This window comes from Pan paniscus, chromosome X (assembly GCF_029289425.2).
Source record: "Pan paniscus chromosome X, NHGRI_mPanPan1-v2.0_pri, whole genome shotgun sequence".
Taxonomy (NCBI): Eukaryota; Metazoa; Chordata; class Mammalia; order Primates; family Hominidae; genus Pan; species Pan paniscus.
The window spans coordinates 58103708-58115601 of record NC_073272.2 but is presented as its reverse complement, the minus strand read 5'-3'; positions in this window follow the sequence as shown (position 1 = coordinate 58115601).

The window sequence follows — 11894 nt, the reverse complement described above, 5'->3', positions numbered from 1 at the left end:
TCCAAATGATCACAATTCCTCTCCAGGAATGGCAGAAAACTGGATGAAGAATGAGATTGATGAATTGACAGAAGAAGGCTTCAGAAGGTTGGTAATAACAAACTCCTTTGAGCTAAAAAAGCATGTTCTAATCCAATGCAAAAAAAATTTAAGAACCTTGATGAAAGGTTACAGGAACTGCTAACTAGAATAACCAGTTTAGAGATGAGCATAAATGACCTGATGGAGCTGAAAAACACAGCACGAGAACTTCGTGAAGCCCACACAAGTATCAATAGTCGAATGATCAAGTGGAAGAAACAATATCAGAGATTGATAAAAGAAGGTGGAAGACAAGATCAACTTAATAAAAGAAGGTTGAAGACAAGCCTCCAAGAAATATGGGACTATGTTAAATGACCAAACCTATGACCGATTGGTGTACCTGAAAGTCATGGGGAGAATGGAACAGGAGAACTTCCCCAACCAAGCAAGACAGGCCAACATTCAAATTCAGGAAATACAGAGAACACCACTAAGATACTCCTCAAGAAGAGCAACCCCAAGACATATAATCGACAGATTCTCCAAGGTTGAAAAAAAGGAAAAAATGTTAAGGGCAGCCAGAGAGAAAGGTCAGGTTACCTACAAAGGGAAGCCCATCAGACTAACAGCGATCTCTCTGCAGAAACTAGAAGAGAGTGGGAGCCAATATTCAACATTCTTAAAGAAAAAAATTTATAATCCAGAATTTCATATCCAGCCAAACTAAGCTTCAGAAGCATAGGATAAATAAAATCCTTTCCAGACAAGCAAATGCTGAGGGATTTTGTCACCACCAGGCCTGGCTTACAAGAGCTTCTGAAGGAAGCACTAAATATGGAAAGAAAAAATCAGTACCAGCCACTGCAATAACACACCGAAATATAAGTAGCAATGACACTATGAAGAAACTGCTTCAACTAATGTGCAAACTAACTAGCTAGCATGATGACAGGATGAAATTCACACATAACAATATTAACCTTAAATGTAAGTGGACTAAATATCCCAATTAAAAGACAAAGACTGGCAAATTGGATAAAGAGTCAAGACCCATCGTTGTGCTGTATCTAGAAGACCCATCTCAAGTGCAAAGAGCTCAAAATAAAGAAATGTAGAAATATTTACCAAGTAAATGAAAAACAACAAAAAAGGAGGAGTTGCAATCCTTGTCTCTGATAAAACAAACTTTAAAGGAACGGAGATTAAAAAAAAGACAAAGAAGGTCATTACATAATGGTAAAGTGATCAATGCAACAAGAAAGCTAACAATTCTAAATATATATTCACCCAACAGAGGAGCACCCAGATTCATAAAACAAGTTCTTAGAGACCTACACAGAGACTTAGACTCCCACACAATAGTAGTGGGAGACTTTAACACCCCATTGTCAATATAAGACAGATCAATAAAACAGAAACTTAACAAGGATATTCAAGACTTGAATTCAGCTCTGGACCAAGTGGACCTAATAGACATCTACAGAACTCTCCACCCCAAATCAACAGAATATACATTCTTCTCAGCACCTCATCGGACTTATTCTAAAATTGGCCACATAATTGGAAGTAAAACTCTCTTCAGGAAATGCAAAAGAACAGAAATCATAACAAGATAGAAACACAAAAAATACTTCAAAAAATCAATGAATCCAGGAGCTGGTTTTTTGAAAATATTAACAACATAGATCACTAGCTAGACTAATAAAGAAGAAAAGAGAGAAGAATCAAATAGATACAATAAAAAATAATAAAGGGTATATCACCACTGATCCCATGGAAATGCAAACTAACATCAGAGCATACTATAAATACCTCTACACAAATAAACTAGAAAATCTAGAAGAAATGGATAAATTCCTGAACACATACACCCTCCCAAGACTAAACCAGGAAGAAGTCAAATCCCTGAATAGACCAGTGACAAGTTCTGAAATTGAGGCAGTAATTAATAACCCACCATCCAAAAAAAGTCCAGGACCAGACGGATTCACAGCTGAATTCTACCAGAGGCACAAAGAGGAGCTGGTACCATTCCTTCCGAACCTATTCCAAACAACAGAAAAAGAGAGACTACTCCCTAACTCATTTTATGAGCCCAGCATCATCCTAATACCAAAACCTGGCAGAGACACAACAAAAAAAGAAAATTTCAGGCCAATATCCCTGATGAACATCAATGTGAAAATAAAATACTGGCAAACTGAATTCAGCAGCACATCAAAAAGCCTATCCACCAAGATCAAGTTGGCTTCATCCCTGGAATGCAAGGCTGGTTCTATGTACATAAATCAACAAACATAATCTATCATATAAATAGAAACAATGACAAAAACCACTTGATGATCTTAATACATGAGAAAAGACCCTCAATAAAATTCAACATGCCTTCATGCTAAAAACTCTCAGTAAACCAGGTATTGATGGAATATATCTTTAAATAATAAGAGATATTTATGACAAATCCATACCCAATATCATACTGATTGGGCAAAAGCTGAAAGCATTCCCTTTGAAAACCGGCACAAGACAAGGATGCCCTCTCTCACCACTCCTATTCAACATAGGATTGGAAGTCCTAGCCAGGGCAATCAGGCAAGAGAAAGAAAGAAAGGTATTCAAATAGGAAAAGAGCAAGTCAAATTGTCTCTGTTTGCAGATGACATGATTGTATATTTAAAGAACCCCATCATTTCAGTCCAAAAACTCTTTAAGCTGATAAGCAACTTCAGCAAAGTCTCAGGATACAATATCAATGTTCAACAATCACAAGCATTCCTAAACACCAACAATAGACAAGCAGAAAGCCAAATCATGAGTGAACTCCCATTCACAATTGCAACAAAGAGAATACAATACACAGGAATATAACTTACAAGGCACATGAAGGACCTCTTCAAGGAGAACAACAAACCACTGCTCAAGGAAATAAGGGAGGACACAAACAAATGGAAAAACATTCCCTCCTCATGGATAGGAATAATTAATCTTGGGAAAATGGCAATACTGCCCAAATTAATTCATATATTCAATACTATTCCCATCAAAATACCATTGGCATTCTTCACAGAATTAGAAGAAACTACCTAAAAATTTATATGGAAATAAAAAGAGCATGAATAGCCAAGACAATTGTAAGCAAAAAGAACAAAGCTGGAGGCATCACCCTACCTCACTTCAAACTATACTACAAGGATACAGTAACCAAAACAGCATGGTACTTGCACCAAAACAGACACATAGACCAATGGACCAGAATAGGGACCTCAGAAAATAAGGCCACACATCTACAACCATCTGATCTTTGCAAAACCTCACAAAAACAAGCAATGGGGAAAGATTTTCTATTTAATAAATGGTGCTGGGAAAACTGTCTAGTTATATGCAGAAAACTGAAACTGAACCCCTTCTGTACACCTTATACAAAAATTAACTCAAGATGGATTAAAGGCTTAAATGAAAAACCCAATACCATAAAAATCCCCCCAAAAAATCTAGGCAATTCCATTTAGAAAATAGACATGAGCAAAATTTTATAATGTAATCGCCAAAAGCAATTGCAGCAAAAGCTAAAATTGACAAGCAGGATCTAATTAAACTTAAGAGTTTCTGCACAGCAAAAGAAACTATCATCAGAGCAAACAGGCAACCTACAGAATAAGAGAAACTTTTTGCAATCTACCTGTCTAACAAAGGTCTAATATCTAGAATTTTTAAGAAACTTGGGCTGAGCATGGTGGCTCACACCTGTAATCCCAGGATTTTGGGAGGCTGAGGCGTGTGAATGACCTGAGGTCAGGAGTTTGAGACCAGCCTGGTAAACATGGTGAAACCCCATTTCTACTAAAAATACAAAAAATTAGCTGGGTGTGGTGGCACCTCTGTAATCCCAGCCACTCTGAAGGCTGAGACAGGAGAATCACTTGAGCCCAGGAGGTGGAGGTTGCAATGAGCCGAGATTGTGCCACTGCACTCCAGCCTGGGTGACAGACCAAGACCTTGCCTCAAAAAAAAAAAAAAAAAAAAAAAGCAACACACACACACACACATAAAAAACAGCATTTACAAGCAACTTAAGCCAATTTACAAGAAAATGGCAAACAACCCTATCAAAAATTGGACAAAGGACATGAACAGACACTTCTCAAAAGAAGACATTTATGCGGCCAACAAACATGAAAGAAAGTTCAACATCACTGATCATTAGAGAAATGCAAATCAAAACCACAATGAGATCCCATCTCAGTCCAGTCAGAATGATGATTGTTAAACAGTCAAGAAACAACAGATCCTGGGGAGGCTGTGGAGAAATAGGAACGCTTTTACACTCTTGATGCTACTGTAAGTTAGTCCAACCACTGTGGAAGACAGTGTGGCAATTCCTCAAGAATCTAGAACCAGAAATATCATTTGACCCAGCAATCCCATTACTGAGTATATATCCAAAGGAATATAAATAATTCTATTATTAAGAAACATGCACATGTATGTTTATTGCAGCAGTATTCACAATAGCAAAGACATGGAACCAACACAAATGTCTATCAATTATAGACTGGGTAAAGAAAATGTGGTACTTATACATCATGGAATACTATTCAGCCATATAAAGAAATGAGATCATGACCTTTGCAGGGACATGGGTAAATCTAGAAGCCATCATCCTCAGCAAACTAACACAGGACCAGAAAACCAAACACTGCATGTTTTCATATATAAATGGGAGCTGAACAATAAGAACACATGGACACAGGGAGGGGAACAACATACACCAGGGCCTGTTGGGGGGCCAGGGAAGGGAGAGCATCAGAACAAATAGCTAATGCATGTGGGGCTTAAAATCTAGATGGTAGGTTGATAGGTGCAGCAAACCACCTTGGCACACGTTTACGTGTGTAACAAACCTGCATGCTCTGCACATGTATCCTGGAACCTAAAATAAAATAAAATTTAAAAAAATTACTCCAGGCATGCAAGGATGGTTACACATATGCAATTCCATGAGTGTGATACATTCCATCAACAGAAAAAAAGGACAAGAAGCATATAGTCATTTCAATAGTTGCAGAAAATGCATTTGGTAAAATTCGACATCTCTTCATGATAAAAACTTTCAATAAACTAGGCAACGAAGAAACATATCTCAACATAATAATGGCTATATATTACAAACCCACAGTTAAAATCATATTGAATGGGGAAAAACTGAAAATCTCTTTTTTAAATTTTTATTTTAGGTTCAGGAGCACAAGTGAAAGTTTGTTATATAGGTGTACTGGGTGTCATGGAAGTTTGGTGTACAGATTATTTTATCAACCAGCTAATCAGCATCATACCCGATAGGTAGGTTTGTTTTGTCCTCGCCCTCCTCCCAACTTCAACCATCCAGTAGGTCCCTGTGTCAGTCGTTTCCTTCTTTGTGTCCATGTGTACTCAATGTTTAACTTCCACTTACAAATGAGAACATGCAATATTCAGTTTTCTGTTCCTGCGTTAGTTGCTTAGAATAGTGGCCTCCAGCTTCATTCATATTGCTACAAAGGACATAATCTCATTCTTTTTTATGGCTGTGTAATATCCAATTGTGTATATACACCACATTTTGTTTATCCAGTCTACCATTGATGGGAATTTAGGTCGATTCCATGTCTTTCCTATTGTGAACAGTGCTTCACTGAACATATGCATGCATATGTCTTTATGGTAGAACAACTTATATTTCTTTCAGTATATACTCAATAATATAATTGCTAGGTTACATGGTAATTCTGTTTTATGTTTTTTAAGAAATTAACAAACTGCTTTCAAAAATGACTGAACTGATTTACGTTTTCACCAGCAGTGCAACAAGTGTGCCCTTGTCTCCAAAACCTTGCTAGCATCTATTATTTTTGACTTATAATTAACAGCCATTCCTACCTCACTGTGGTTTTGATTTGCGTTTCTCTAATAATTATGGATGTTGAGCATTTTTTTATATGCTTGTCGGCCATGTGTAGGTCTTGCTGAAGATCAAATGTTTGTAGGTTTTTGGCAGTATTTCTGGGCTCTGTATTCTGTTCCATTGTTCTGTAAGTCTTTTATTGTACCAGTACCTTGCTGTCTTGAATACTGTAGCCTTATAGTATTGTTTGAAGTCAGGTAATGCAATGTCTCCAGCTTTGTTTCTTTTGCTTAGTATTGACTTGGCTATTCAGGCTTTTTTAAAGGTTCCATAGGAATTTTAAAATAGTTTTTGTCTACTGTTTCAAAACCAATCATGCCTTCCTAACAGTCCCTCAAAGTCTTAACTTATTTCAGCATTAACTCAAAATTCCAAGTTCAATGTCTCATCTGAGGCATCCTTCTACCTAGGATCCTGTAAAATCAAAAGCAAGTTTGTTTCTTCCAAGATACAACGGGGGAAACAGGCATTGTGTAAATGTTTCCATTTGAAAAAGGAGAAATTGCTCAAAACAAAGGGACTATAGGCCCGATGCAAGTCCGATATCCAGCAGAACAATTATGAAATCTTAAATCTCCAGCATAAACTCCTTTTACTCCATGTCTTACATCCAGGCCACATTGATGCAAGGGATGGGCTCCAGGGCCCTAGGCGGCTCCTCTGCCCCTCTCCTGTGGCTCTGCAGGGTACAGCCCTTGTGGTTGTTTTCTCAAGCTGGTGTTGAGTGCCTGTAGCTTTTCCAAGTACATGGGGCAATCTGTCAATGAATTTACCATTCCGCTGTCTGGAGGACAGTGGCCCTCTTCTCACAGCTCCACTAGGAAGTGCCCCAGTGGGGACCCTGTTGGGGGGCTCCAACCCCGCATTTCCCTTCTTCATTGTGTTAGTAGAGGTTCTCCATGAGGGTTCCACTCCTGCAGCAGACTTCTGCCTGACATCCAGGCATTTCCATACATGCTCTGAAATCTAGGCAGAGGTTCCTGTGATGGTTAACACTGGGAGTCAACTTGATTGAATTGAAAGACGCAAAGTATTGTTCCTGGGTGTTTCTGTGAGGGTGTTGCCAAAGGAGATTAACATTTGAGTTAGTGGACTGGACAGGCAGACACATCCTGAATCTGGGTGGGCACCATCTAATCAGCTATCAGCATGGATAGAATAAAGCAGGCAGAAGAAGTTGGAAGGACTCGACTTGCTCAGTCTTCCAGCTTTCATCTTTCTCCCGTGTTGGATACTTACCACCTTTGAACATCAGACTCCAAGTTCTTCAGGTTTTGGATTCTTCGACTTGCACCAGTGATTTTTCCAGGGGCTCTTCAGCCACAGGCTGAAGTTTACACTGTCCGTTTCCCTACTTTTGAGGTTTTGGGACTCAGACCGTCTTTCTTGCTCCTCAGCTTGCAGACAGCCTACTGTGGGACTTCACCTTGTGATCGTGTGAGTCGATTATCCTTAATAAACTCCCTTTCATATATACATCTATACTATTAGTTCTGTCCCTCTAGAGACCCTGACTAATACAGATTTTTGTAACAGGACTTGTTCTATAGGAACAGAATTTTTAAAATGGATTTTTTTCATTGATTTTGGGGGTTTTGGAGTTGGCTGCTTAATATCATTACACCCCAAAATGTTAAGGCCTCTACTTTTAATAATCTGGAGACCACTGATGATAGTCCTTGGCATGAACTGTTTAGAGAGTTATAAAAAAATGCCCTTGATACTTTTGATTCACCATTCATGAAAGGCAATGAGTTTACTGACTCAATATGTAATACTATTGACCATATGTATCAAACCAAGACATATAATGAAGTTGGTTGGTTGCTCCTATATTTGCTGAACAAAATGCGGAAAGGAAAGGATGAGCTAAGCAATTCTAACTTCTGGCTTCAGAAGCACATACTAAGCCTCAAGTCTTCTAAGATTGTCCTTAATGAAAATCTTATCTCCTATAGACAGAAAGCTGAAATTGTGGAAAATCAGACACAAGTTCCTATCATTAGAGTGGCTGACCTGCAACAAAAGGTACACATTCAGTCTTGCCAGGTGTCTACTTTTAAAGTGAGAACATTAATTGGGAAAGAATGAGACCCTGCAACTTGGAATGGGGACCTGTGAAAAAACCCTGACAAAGCTGGTGGCAACATTCCCTCCCCTACCCATGCTGATATTAGCCTATCCACATTTGTCTGAGAACAATTTAATCATGCACTGTCCAATGAAACAGTGATGGCCTACCCTGAGGCAATTGCCAAGTAAGACAATGCTGATTCTTTTCAGGACCCACCCCAATACCCCTGTTTGCTTCTAGACCTATAACTAGACACAAGTCCTTGCATGCCCCTAGAGGTGAGGTTCAGAGTGTGACCCACAAGGAGGTTTGCTACACTTCAAAATGACTGCTTCAGTTTTCTAATTTCTTATTTTTTTTTTATTATACTCTAAGTTCTGGGTTACATGGGCAGAACGTGCAGTTTTATTACTTCAGTATACATGTGCCATTGTGGTTTGCTGCACCCATCAACCCGTCATCTACATTAGGTATTTCTCCTAATGTTATCCCTCCCCTAGCCCCTCAGCCCCCACAGGCCCCGATGTGTGATGATCCCCTCCCTGTGTCCATGTGTTCTAATTGTTCAACTCCCACTTATGAGTGAGAACATGAGGTGTTTGCTTTTCTGATCTGGTGATAGTTTGCTGGGAATGATGGTTTCCAACTTCATCCATATCCCTGCAAAGGACATGAACTCCTTTTTTATGGCTGCATAGTATTCCATGGTGTATATGAGCCAGGTTTTCTTAATCAAGACTATCACTGATGGACATTTGGGTTGTTCCAAGTCTTTGCTATTGTGTATTGTGCCACAATAAAGATATGTGTGCATGTGTCTTTATCGTAGAATGATTTATAATCCTTTGGGTATATGCTCAGTAATAGGATTTCTGGGTCAAATGGTATTTCTAGTTCTAGATCCTTGAGGAATTCCCACACTATCTTCCACAATGGTTGAACTAATTTACACTCCCACCAACACTGTAAAAGTGTTCCTATTTTTCCACAACCTCTCCAGCATCCATTGTTTCCTGACTCTTTAATGATCGCCATTCTAACTGGTGTGAGATGGTATCTCACCGTGGTTTTGATTTGCATGACCAGTGATGATGAGCATTTTTTCATATGTCTGCCGGCTGCATAAATGTCTTCTTTTGAGATGTGTCTGTTCATATCCTTTGCCCACTTTTTGATGGGGTTGATTTTTTCTTGTAAATTTGTTTAAGTTCTTTGTAGATTCTGGATATTATCCCTTTGTCACATGAGTAGATTGCAAAAATTTTCTCCCATTCTACAGGATGCCTGTTCATTCTGTTGATAGTTTCCTTTGCCGTGCAGAAGCTTTTTCATTTAATTAGATCCAATCTGTCAATTTTGGCTTTTGTTGCCATTGCTTTTGGTGTTTTAGACATGAAGTCTTTGCCCTTGCCTATGTCCTGAGTGATATTGCTCAGGTTTTCTTCTAGGATTTTTATGGTCCTAGGTCTTACCCTTAAGTCTTTAATCCATCTTGAGTTAATTTTTGTACAAGGTGTACAGAAAGGGTCCAGTTTCACTTTTCTGCATATGGCTAGCCAGTTTTCCCAACACCATTTATTAAATAGGGAATCTTTTCCCCATTGCTTGTGTGTGTCAGGTTTGTCAAAGATCAGTTTGTGGTAGATGTGTGGTGTTATTTCTGAGGCCTCTGTTCTGTTCCATTGGTCTATGTATCTGTTTTGGTACAAGTACCATGCTGTTTTGGTTACTGTAGCCTTCTAGTAAAGTTTGAAGTCAGGTAGCATGATGACTCCAGATTTGTTCTTCTTGCCCAAAATTGCCCTGGCTATGTGGGCTCTTTTTTGGTTCCATATGAAGTTTAAAGTAGTTTTTCGCAATTCTGTGAAGAAAGTCAGTGGTGGCTTGATGGGGATAGCATTGAATCTATAAATTAATTTGGGTAGTAAGGCAGTTTTCATGATATTGATTCTTCTTATCCATGAGCATGAAATGTTTTTCCATTTGTGGCCTATCTTATTTCTTTGAGCAGTGGTTTGTAGTTCTCCTTGAAGAGGTTCTTCACATCCCTTGTAAGTTGGATTCTTAGGTATTTTATTCTCTTTGTAGCAATTGTGAATGGGAGTTCACTCATGATTTGGTTCTCTGTTTGTCTGTTATTGGTGTATAGAAATGCTTGTGATTTTTGCACACTGATTTTGTATCCTGAGAATTCGCTGAAGTTGCTTATCAGCTTTAGAAGATTTTGGGCTGAGATGATGGGGTTTTCTAAATACACAATCATGTCATCTGCAAACAGAGACAATTTGACTCCCTCTCTTCCTATTTGAATACCGTTTATTGCTTTCTCTTGCCTGATTGCCCTGGCCAGAACTTCCAATAGGAAGTGGTGGGTGAATAGGAGTGGTGAAGTTGAATAAGAGTGGTGAGAGATGGCATCCTTTTCTTGTGCTGGTTTTCAAAGGGAATGCTTCCAGTTTTTGCCATTCAGTGTGATATTGGCTGTGGGTTTGTCATAAATAGCTCTTATTATGTTGAGATATGTTCCATCGATACCTAGTTTATTGAGAGCTTGTAGCATGAAAGGCTGTTGAATTTTGTCAGAGGCCTTTTCTGCATCTATCGAAATAATCATGTGGTTTTTGTCATTGGTTCTGTTTATGTGATGGATTCCATTTATTGATTTGTGTATGTTGAACCAGCCTTAGATCCCAGGGATGAAGCCAACTTGATCATGTTGGATAAGTTTTTGATGTGCTGCTGGATTCGGTTTGCCAGTATTTTATTGAGGATTTTCGCATTGATGTTCATCAAGGATATTGTCCTAAAATTCTCTTTTTTTATTGTGTCTCTGCCAGGCTTTGGTATCAGATGATGATGGCCTCTTAAATGAATTAGGAGGGATTCCCTCTTTTTCTATTGATTGGAATAGCTTCAGAAGGAATGGTACCAGCTCCTCTTTGTACCTCTGGTAGAATTCAGCTGTGAATCCATCTGGTCTTGGACCTTTTTTTTTTTTGGTTGGTAGGGTATTAATTATAGCCTCAATTTCAGAACCTGTTATTGATCTATTCAGAGATTTAACTTCTATCTAGTTTAGTCTTGGGAGGGTGTATGTGTCGAGGAATTTATCCATTTCTTCTAGATTTTCTAGTTTATTTGCGTAGAGGTGTTTATATTATTCTCTGATGGTAGTTTGTATTTCTGTGGGATCGGTGATGATATCCCCTTTATCATTTTTTATTGCATCTATTTGATTCTTCTCTCTTTTCTTCTTTATTAGTCTTGCTAGCATTCTATCTATTTTGTTGATCTTTAAAAAAAACCAGCTCCTGGATTCACTGATTTTTTTGAAGTTTTTTTTTGTGTGTGTGTCTCTATCTTCTTCAGTTCTGCTCTGATCTTAGTTATTTCTTGTCTTCTGCTAGCTTTTGAATTTGTTTGCTTTTGCTTCTCTAGTTCTTTTAGTTGTGATGTTAGGGTGTCGATTCTAGATACCTCCTGCTTTCTCTTGTGGGCATGTAGTGCTATAAATTCCCCTCTACACACTGCTTTAAATGTGTCCCAGAGATTCTGGTATGTTGTGTCGTTGTTCTTACTGTTTTCAAGGAACATGTTTATTTCTGCCTTCGTTTCGTTATTTGCCCAGTAGTCATTCAGGAGCAGGTTGTTCAGTTTCCATATAGTTGAGCAGTTTTGAGTGAGATTCTTAATCCTGAGTTCTAATTTGATTGCACTGTGGTCTGAGAGACAGTTTGTTGTAATTTCTGTTCGTTTACGTTTGCTGAGGAGTGTTTTACTTCCAATTATGTGGTCAATTTTAGAATAAGTGTGATGTGGTGCTGAGAAGAATGTATATTCTGTTGATTTGGGGTG